Raw genomic sequence first — 9,738 nt, 5'->3', positions numbered from 1 at the left:
ATGCCTAATTTTTGCCTTTTAGAAATTGCTGAATACATTGGGACTCATTTAGACATACTCCAATGCACCTTTTAAACGGCGTCAAAACGATCATTTTGTCTCTATCTTCTTTTCTCCAAAGGTTTGAGTTCCTCAGGCAAAGGCTGGATCCGTCTGCTCCCATTTCAGACAGGATTTCTGTCTTCCTTTAAAAGCCCTGCCTCGAAACACCATTTAATCCTCCTCTCTTTTTCCTTTTTATCTTTCCCGTGAACTCTCAGTACTTTTGTTTCTTTAATGACAAAGCAAGCAGCGGCTTAGCCCACAGCACTTCTAACAGCGCACACACGTGTCTCTCCAGACACCAAAGACAATGCACACGGTGATTGCTTCCTCAGAATGTGGTGGAGGATCCTCCGAGGATGCAATTTAATGAGCTCCCCATTATCTGCCCCTTCTCTGGGCTGCCTGAGGCTCACTTTCTGGAGCCCTTGGTGGCACCGACCGGCCCCCTTGACTGTCCAGTTGAAAGCCAGGACCCCCTGCTGGACCTCTTGTTAACTCTCAGTGTGTCTGCCTTACGTAAGACTGCGCACATTCAGTGTGTCCGTGTCCAGAATGTCATCATCTTGGGAGCTGGCCAGCACCTGTGTGCCCTGGACCAGCCACATGATCCAACTGAAAGATGGGACTGATCGTATAGGAGTGGGGTTCAGGGCCAGGAGAGGCAGGGTTACATTTCAGGACCACGGTCTGGCTGTTTCATGCTCTGGACTTTGATGGGCATCTGGGCGCTGCAGCAGCCAGGCCCGTGTTGTTCACAAGCCACGTGACCTGGGCCAGTCCCTGCCTCCGCCGCATCTCGGTCTCCTTGTCTGTACAGTGCGCACGTGTGTTCACTCCACAGGGAAGCTGAGATGAATATGTGAATTAGCACAGGGAAGACAGCCAGAGCGGAGCCGCACACACAGAAATGTCACTTCTGGCGACACTGTGCAAAGAAACCCCGTGAGCCCAGCCCGCTGCAGGACATGCACGGAACATATGTTCAAACCAAAAGCAGACGGAGTGCAAGGGGCATAGGCAAAGTGGCGCCGATGGGACACATGGTCCCTATGAGATTGTGACCTAAGTCCTGCACCCCGATCCTCACCCTGACTTCACTGAGGACCAGGTTCAAGGGCTGCCCTTGGAGGACAGAGGCGGCCCCAGGACGGAGGCCTGAGGAGGGAAGGCCTGTGAGACTCCAGAGAAGGTCCTTTTCAGGGTTAGAGCCCTGGTCCCCGGGACTTTGTCACCTGCCTTACCCAGCAGCCTCTTGCAGCAGCCTCAGCAGCTCAGCGTGAGGACATGGTGATCAGGGGCATCCTGGAGAAGTGTCCCATCTGACAGTCTGTTCACCCATGTTGTCCCTGCTCCAGGTCCCACCGAAAGCCCCTTGCCCTGCTCCTTGCCCACCCCCTCACACAGCCAGGAGACCCTCCTGCCATCCGGAGAGGGGCTGCCCAAGCCACCAGGGCCAGGGCAGACCTCCACCGAACCCCCTTCCCGGGCGCTCAGCTTGGAGCAGAGCTGACAGGAGGGTACATTCCCGAGCTATAGGGTGCGGCTGCAGTGTTTTGGCCAGGTTCAAGCCTCGGACTAATGAAAGGACAGGGTCCTCTCATTGCCACGTGCAAGTCCCAGCTGGAAGGCAGGGCCTTCCTAGCACAATTATAGGCAACGGCTGTGGTTGTAAGCTTGAACCTATGGTCCAAACAGGTAGCCCCACGTGCCTTGTGCTAGAGTTCGGGTGCATGTAGTTGAGTGAGGTTGGAACACACGAGTGTTGTAAACAATGTGATCATGCCTCTACTTTGCCTCGTGGCATCTGCTATAAAATAAAGACACGGTTTGTGGGCGCTGGCGCTGTCTCCTCATCAGGAAGGCAGAGTCCCACTGAGACCCAGCTATTATTCTCTTGTCTGTCTTTTCTCAATCCTTTCACCCCCCCACTCAGGATCACCTTTGGCCGTAACAAGTGGTGTCTGAACAGGCCTGAGTTCGGGGGAATTTAAAAAAGTGGTCAGGTGAAAGGAGGCTCCAAGGCGCGCACAGAGAGTAAGCTTAAAAAACAAAAGTAAGAAAATAAGTTAAGCTTAAAAAGCAAACGTAAGAAGGCCGAAACACTGTAGCCGCGCCCCACACCAAGCTCTCGTGAACCCCTGACGGCCAGAAGCATCCTGGACATAAACCCAGCCCACGTGGTCTCCCTCCACCCCTCACACAGCCCACAGCCCTGTCTCCCCAGAATGCCCTCGTCGCTGGCACTCAGCATCCATTACATCTGAGCCAGAAAAGGCCCTGGAAGTGGCCTGGCCCCCCCCTCCTGTAGAGAGGGGCCCCCTCCACCTTCTCTGAGGTATTTATAGCCAGCAATCTGTCGGCACTGATACCACCTCCACCAGCAGTGGCCCAGAGGCCCAGTTGCTTACCTCAGACCGCCCTCAGCAGCGAGTCTGAACGGGGTGCAACTGGAGACGATGCTCTGAGGTCATGGCAGCCACCTGCACGATGGAGGGACGAAGGGAGAGGGGACAAGGCTATGGACGCAGAGACAGGCTGGCTAGGACCTGGGAACCAGGATGGTGGGGACCAGGGAGCAGCCCATGGCCCCCCTCTCTGCTATGGTGTGTGAGTCCCCGATTGGCCTCCTGGCTTCCTTTGTACTGAGAACTGACGGGCTGTTTGTGGCAGACTCATTAGTGCCAACGGAAAGCTGGTAGAGAATGTATCGGCGTCGCCACCACTCAACACCACGCTCGGCCAAACTCAAAGTGCAGCCCGGCGTGTGCCTGTGAGGAAAGGCCCTCCCAGAGTGTAAATTGGCAGCTGACAGACTGAATCTGACTCACGGATATATTTTCTTAGGCTGGCTCGCTGTTTCAAAACTGATGAGTTCGTTGTCAATATTTTTTCCAAAAGGAATTTCATGTTTAAAAGTCATTTCTAGCTTTTCTGGAAAAAGAAAGCAGGAGATCTTGCCGCACCAGCTCCACATCCTTGCATGGCTAGAGCTTCCTTATCTAGACTTCATGTGTGTTCAGCTCACCTCAGTTCCCACCACTCCTACTGTGTGCCCCAAACCCAGAGCAAGTTTTGGGTGCATTTACCATGTGTTCATATAATTGCTTTTCCCAAAATAGAGAGAATTATACCGTTTAAAATCTCTTTCTCTATCAAGACCTCACATTTGAATAAAAGTAGGAAAAGTGTCTCATTCAATCAGCAAGCACCTGCGGCGTCTGTGTTGAAAGAAGAAGGCGATCGGGTCACTGGCCTCCCTCCTCAGCCTCTGTAGGCGGCAGAGCTCGGTACCAACCTCATGGGTCTGGTGACTACACTGCACACCCCACTCAGCTAAAACATTCACGAGTGACGATGTTCACCCCACTCCTGACAGAGGCAGACACACCTTAGATGGAGTCAACTCCAGCCACGAGTTGTTAGGAATGAAATTGGCGGCTGTCAGTTAGTGGTCTCTTCCTTGTAAGGGGCCATATTGTTAAACAGAGACACTCCTGGGAGTGAATGGGACTCTCTGATTATTCCAGGACAATAGATGTTCGCTGGGACACCTGGACACCCTGTCTCCTTGGAGCAATTAGGGACCTGGGGGCGCAAATATTGCTGTACAGTGGGGCCTTGACTTACGAGTTTAATTCGTTCCGAGACCGAGCTCATTAAGGAGCTCGCTAACTCAAATTACTCTATCAACTCAATGCAAAAAATCGGCCGAGACAGCTGGTATCTCAAAAAACTCATTAGTCGGGACACTCGTAAGTCAAGGCCCCACTGTAGTTAGAAAAATCCAGGAGCAGCTGTAAGCACTAAGAGGTGGCTGTTAGCTCTGGCTGAAAGCAGGAGGGTGGGGGAGGATTCAGCCCCAGCAAGAGGAAGGGGTGGCCCCAGCAGGAGCAAGGGGGTGGCCCCAGCAGGGAGAAGGCAATGGCCCCAGAGCTGCTGCGCAGCCTGGCCACGAGGCACAGAGCAGTAAATCATAGACTGGTTTCCTGGCACAAATCAGCACGTGTCATCCGGCTACCTCCTGGCCATGTGTGTCAGGGCCTGAGCCCAGAGGCTCGGAACCACTGACGAGCTGGTCAAACCCCAAGGGTGGAGGAGGAGCCACCTCAGAGGCAGTGGTCCTGCCATGGGAGGCTATGGAGTCAGGTCCTGCCGCTTAATAAGGGAGTGGCCTTAGGCAAGTCACTAAGTCACTGCCTTTGCGGTCTGTAAAGGAGGCCACCAGTCTGGACTTCATGTAAGTGTTAAAGGAGACAGTGCATGGATAGCACCCAGTGGAGAGGACACACTGGGTGCCCCATAAATGAGCCTCTGGGGTGATGCTGTCTGCTCCCAGGTTCTCAGGGCAGGAAGGCTCCTCTCAGCCTCCTACACCAGGCTCCCCGGCTCCTGCCCACCAGGCTCCCCGGCTCCTACCCACTAGGATCCTAGGCTCCTCCTGCCCACCCTGCCCACCCAGGCTCCTCCTTACCACACAGGCTCCTCCTGACCACCCTGGGCATGCAGAGCTTAGAGCTGCTCCCGGGTCTCTGTCACTCTGTGTTGCACTGATTGTTGCCTGTGTGTTACCAGCCATAACATGAGCTCCTCGAAGGCAGAAAATAGAGCCACAGTCCTTGGCCCAGGCTGTCTGTTAGCCTGGGGTCAGGTTCTCCCGCCTGGGTCACAGGCCCAGCTCCCAACTGATTAGGACAGGCCTGGACTGAGGACCAGGGTGGGGACTGGACTGAGGACCAGCGGCATCCACATCACCGGAAGTTTCTTGAAAAACTGCAGGTTCAGGAGTTGACATAAATGTCCAAACCTGTAGAGTTTTTACGAGTTCATTTGAGCCAGATTGATGACAATTGCCAGGAAGCAAAATCTCAGTGGATTGAAAAAATGCTCCGGAGAATGGCAGTTTTACAGCTTATTTTATATGTTAGAATAAAAGGAGGGGATGTAGGCGGGTTACATGGTATCCGTGGGTGGTAGATGAAGGGGGCGGGAGAAAGCAAAGCAGGGAATCAGCTGGGATCAGATAAAAAGGCAAATGGAGAGCCCATCCTTCTTTTACACCTGCGGGGTGAGGGGCAGTTAATGGTTAACATTGACAGCAGGTGGAGATGGCATTCGGGGAACGAGAGAGCAGTGAGGGCTCTGTGGTCTCTGCTCAGGTGCCAGGGCTTGTGCCCTGGGAGGTCTGGGAGAGGGGAGTTCTCTGAGATTCAGAGGTCTGATCCCTTAGCTGCACAGGACAACAGACGGGCTCCCTTCAGGCAAAGACTGACCCTTGTCCAGGAAGCTACAGGCCAAGGACGTGACTGCCTGCCGGGACGTGCTTTTGCTTAGGAATTTTTACATTCTGACCTTCCTGTGTGTTCTCTGAGTTGGGGAGGCCACCGTGCAGGTGCCCTGAGGTTTAGGCTTTCTGTCCACACTGGGAACCCCCGACCTACTGAATCAGAGGCTGCATTTAACAAGATGCTGTGATGGAAAGTGAGGGGAGGCTGGTGCAGCGCTGCCCCACTCCTGCCGCCCCCAGCACCCGGCACAGCGTCCACCCAGCACCCAGCACCCACCCAGCACAGCGCCCACACAGCATTCACTGACAGCAGCTCTCCAATGGGGGTTTCACTGATTGACCGACTGAATGACTCTGTGCCGCAGTTTCCAAGGGGTTTTCACACTTTCAGTCTCATTGTTGTCTGTGTCTATGGGTTATGCATATATGTTCTTTGGCTAATCTCTTCACCTTATTTCATCCAGCCGCCCCTCCCCTACCCCCCTGGACAGGCTGTTGGTCTGTTCCATGTATCCATGCCTCTGTTTCTATGTCCTTCATCGGTTGATTTTGTGATCACACCTTTAAGGTTCCCTGCTCACCTGGAGGACCTCTGAGGGCATTGGGGCAGCCTACTCACCAACCTGTTTGGAGGATTTTCATGTCTTAACAACCAGCACAGCCATGGAGATTCCTATAGAACCGCATACAAGTAGCTCCGTGTGAGATCTGAGTATATCCACTCTTCCTCCAACCTCACCCCGTATCCCACATCTCAGGAAATGCAGACTTGGACCCAGTGTAGGAGAGAACGGGGATGTCGGCACTTCCCACCTCCACGATAGGGAAACTGAGTCCGAGACAAGCTTCCCAGCCCAGAGTCCTGTTCAGGAAACCCTGCTGACGCCCAAGGGCGGCTCCTGTCAAACTCCTGACTTTCTAGAGCAGTGAAGGCGAACCTATGACACACGTGTCAGAGGAGACATGCGAACTCATTTCTTTGGTTGATTTTTCTTTGTTAAATGGCATTTAAATATATAAAATAAATATCAAAAATATAAGTATTTGTTTTACTATGATTGCAAATATCAAAAAATTTCTATATGTGACACGGCACCAGAGTTAAGTTAGGGCTTTTCAAAATGCTGACACGCCAAGCTCAAAAGGTTCGCCATCACTGATCTAGAGCATTCTTGACAGTTTCCTTCACTGGGGAGGGAAAGGTTGGAATTCTTCACACTGACGGCCATCGCAATGGACGTGACATTCGTTAGTATATCTCTTAAAACACAACTTCCTTTGACGTTGCCTCTTTTGATTCCCTTGTATTTTTATATGAAAGAGATTAGACCACTTTGTTGGACATTTTTCCCCAGAGCTTTAATCGTGTCTCGACACAGCTTCCCGCTCGGGGACACAGGAAGGACTGAAGATGAAGAGCAGGGCGGGGCTTGATGAGGTTTAACAGGATTTGCTCAAATGGGTGCCTCTCCCTGGTCCCTCGGAGCGTGGGTGTGGTACCCAGCCAGGCCAGTCACCGCCTTTCTCCCTGCTCCTCCCTCCACAGGCAGTGCCCACTGACCCTTGGGTTCAAAGGGGCAGGGCTGGAATATCAACTACGCGGGCCTGCATCTGTGCTTATCTTAGTCAGTGCTTTATCTCCAGCTCTTAGCACAGGAGATGGACTGTAGTCGTGGCTCCGCTAATGCTTGCTGAACAGGTGCATAAATTAATAGAATGGCTCTTGAACATCTCATAATGCCATGGGATATGCCAGTTATATCTCAATAAAAAGAATCTCACTGCTCCTGAATAGTCTTTTGACTCGATGGGCCACAGCCCTGGAGGCTAAGGTTTCTAAAATGGGTATTGCACTTGCTCTTTCTTTGGGTAATAGAGGCTCTAAGCCTTTCAGCTCCAAGCTTGCCCTGCAAATCGGGGTAGCGGGTGGGGTGCTATCCATTCTCCGGTGGTTAGGCCTCTTTCTTCCTCTTTAAAATGGGGTTAATGGAATATTGTATTACATGTCAATTCAAGGAGAATTGATGCATATGCATTTACATTTATATTTACATTCATATTCAGACATTCTTTCCCTGGATCCCCATAATGGCCCCCAGGTCTGGACGGGCAGAACATAGTATTCACATTCTTTGTTTTCTTTAATATTTTATTGATTTTTTACAGAGAGGAAGGGAGAGGGATAGAGAGTTAGAAACATCGATGAGAGAGAAACATCGATCCGCTGCCTCCTGCACACCTCCTACTGGGGATGTGCCCGCAACCCAGGTACATGCCGTTGACCGGAATCGAACCTGGGACCTTTCAGTCCACAGGTTGACGCTCTATCCACTGAGCCAAATCGGGGAGGGCAGTATTTGCGTTTTATAGCAGTAAACTGAGGCCGAGGCAGGTAGGGACCATGTCTTTGGATCCCAGAGCAAGTCTGACGTCATCAGGAAATGAGACCGACTACCACGGCTTCTGGGTGTTTCCTTCAAGAGCAGCTGAACAGGACTCGGATCTCACCTGGGCTGAGTGAGGAGCCACTTCCGCAGATAAGCCCAGCCCCTGGGAGAACGCACCCAGGACCGGACTGGAGGAAGCCCCCCTTTCCCATCTGCTGGACACCAGCGGCTTCCCATCTGGGCTGAGTGCCCTAGAAAACCTTTCTCTGCTCCCAGGACAGCACGAGGCCTCCTCCTCCTCCAAGAATATATGACGGTGTGTTTAAAAATAAAGAGGAAACAGTGCAGAAAATCAGCAGAAAGCTGTTTTCCCCAAAGAGCTGAGGGCAGGAGAGCAGAGCGCGCTTTCCCAGGTGCCCCGGCCACGGACTCCTCTGGGGGGCACTGCGCCTACCTGCCCAGCTTCAGAGGCTTGGGGAGCCCCAGCAGCGCTCCCCTCAGGCCTCATCTGGGTCTAGCTGCTGAGATCCCAGGGGTGCACGGGGCCTTGGGATTCCTGGCAGGTCTCACTGTTTCTGGACATCTCCCATCGGGCTTTCCGGAAAACTCTCCTGCCTGGGGGCAGAGCAAACTCACGCTGGGATCCTGCAAACAGCACCGAGCGCATCCCTCATTTGCCTGGTGACTGTCGCGTCCAGGAGCGGGGGCCGGTGGCCCTGTGCAGAGTGGGCAACAGATGCCCGACACAAACAGCCCTTCCTGTGCCCCTCAGTGAGATATCTGGAAGCTGCTGCCATCGCCCGTCAGCAGAGCAAAGGGTCTGCCAGCGTCACCCGAGGCAGCTGGCTCCGTGGTTAGGGGACATTCATCCGGTTGTTCTATTGGGAATGCAGTTTCTGGGGAAGGCGAGACCCCGGGAAACAAAAAATAAAAAAAAGCTTGTTTATAAAGAGGAAGAAGGACTGAATGATAGCAGTCCCCGTCCCCGAGGTGGCTTCTCCCAGGATCAGAAGGTCATAGAACTTTCTGGAGGGAGCAGCTCATCAGTCTACGCAGGAGCCATAGAACATCCACTGCGGGCCATGTATGGTGGGTGCCGGCGAGCGGAAACCGAGACCCAAACCTCACTCAGCCACTCTCTGCCTGAACTTCCCTTTCTCATCGGAAGGTTGGAGAGAGAATACTGCTCTGGTCTGATAGCTTTGTTGTGAGGATCAGAGATAATCTTCTAGCATCTGAAACGGTGTGAGCAGAACCTCAGGGAATCAGACCCAGTACCACAGCTTCTGGGTGTTTCTTTCAAGCGCAGCTCACACGCCAAAAACGTTTTACAGCCTTTTAAAAAGTTTATTTTTGAGATACAGCTGACATAGAACATGGCATTAGTTTTAGGTGAACAATATAATGATTTGATATGTGTACGCAATGCAAAATCATCACCACAGTAAGTCTAGGTACCGTCCTTAGCAATTCAGCACACAGTTACAATATTTTATCTTAAGTGAGAACATCAGAGAGCTACTCTCTCAGCAACTTTCAAGTATACGATGCAACGTTGTTACCTATTGTCACCATGCTGGACACTGCACCCTCAGGACCTACCTTATAACTGAAGTGCCTTTGGAACCCTTCACCCATTTCTTTAAATATATATATACACATATGTATACATGTATACATGGGTGTGTGTGTGTGTGTGTGTATATATATATATATATATATATACACAGACATTGGTTTTGAGAGAGAGGGGAAGGGAGAGGGATAGAGAGATAGAAACATCGATGAGAGAGAGGAAGTGATTGATTAGCTGCCTCCTGCAAGGTCCCCACTGGGGATTGAGCCTGCAACCCAGGCATGTGCCCTGACCAGGCATCTGCTCTGACCAGGAATCGAACCAGCAACCTCTTAGTTTCTGGTTGACGCTCAACCACTGAGCCACGCCAGCTACCAGTCGGGTGAACCCTTCACCCATTTCACTCCCTCCCTCCCCCTCCCTCCTGCCTCTGGCCCCCCCAGCTC

At 52.3% G+C, this 9,738-nt stretch overlaps 1 protein-coding gene across 2 annotated transcripts in view; it reads left to right on the top strand.

The window, feature by feature from the left end:
* Positions 1-9,738, top strand: part of KCNJ5 (potassium voltage-gated channel subfamily J member 5) — a 30,282-nt gene that overhangs the window by 13,804 nt on the left and 6,740 nt on the right. The window lies entirely within an intron of this gene.

This window comes from Myotis davidii, unplaced genomic scaffold (genome assembly GCF_000327345.1).
Source record: "Myotis davidii unplaced genomic scaffold, ASM32734v1 scaffold148, whole genome shotgun sequence".
NCBI lineage: Eukaryota > Metazoa > Chordata > Mammalia > Chiroptera > Vespertilionidae > Myotis > Myotis davidii.
This window is presented reverse-complemented; position numbering and strand designations above follow the sequence as displayed.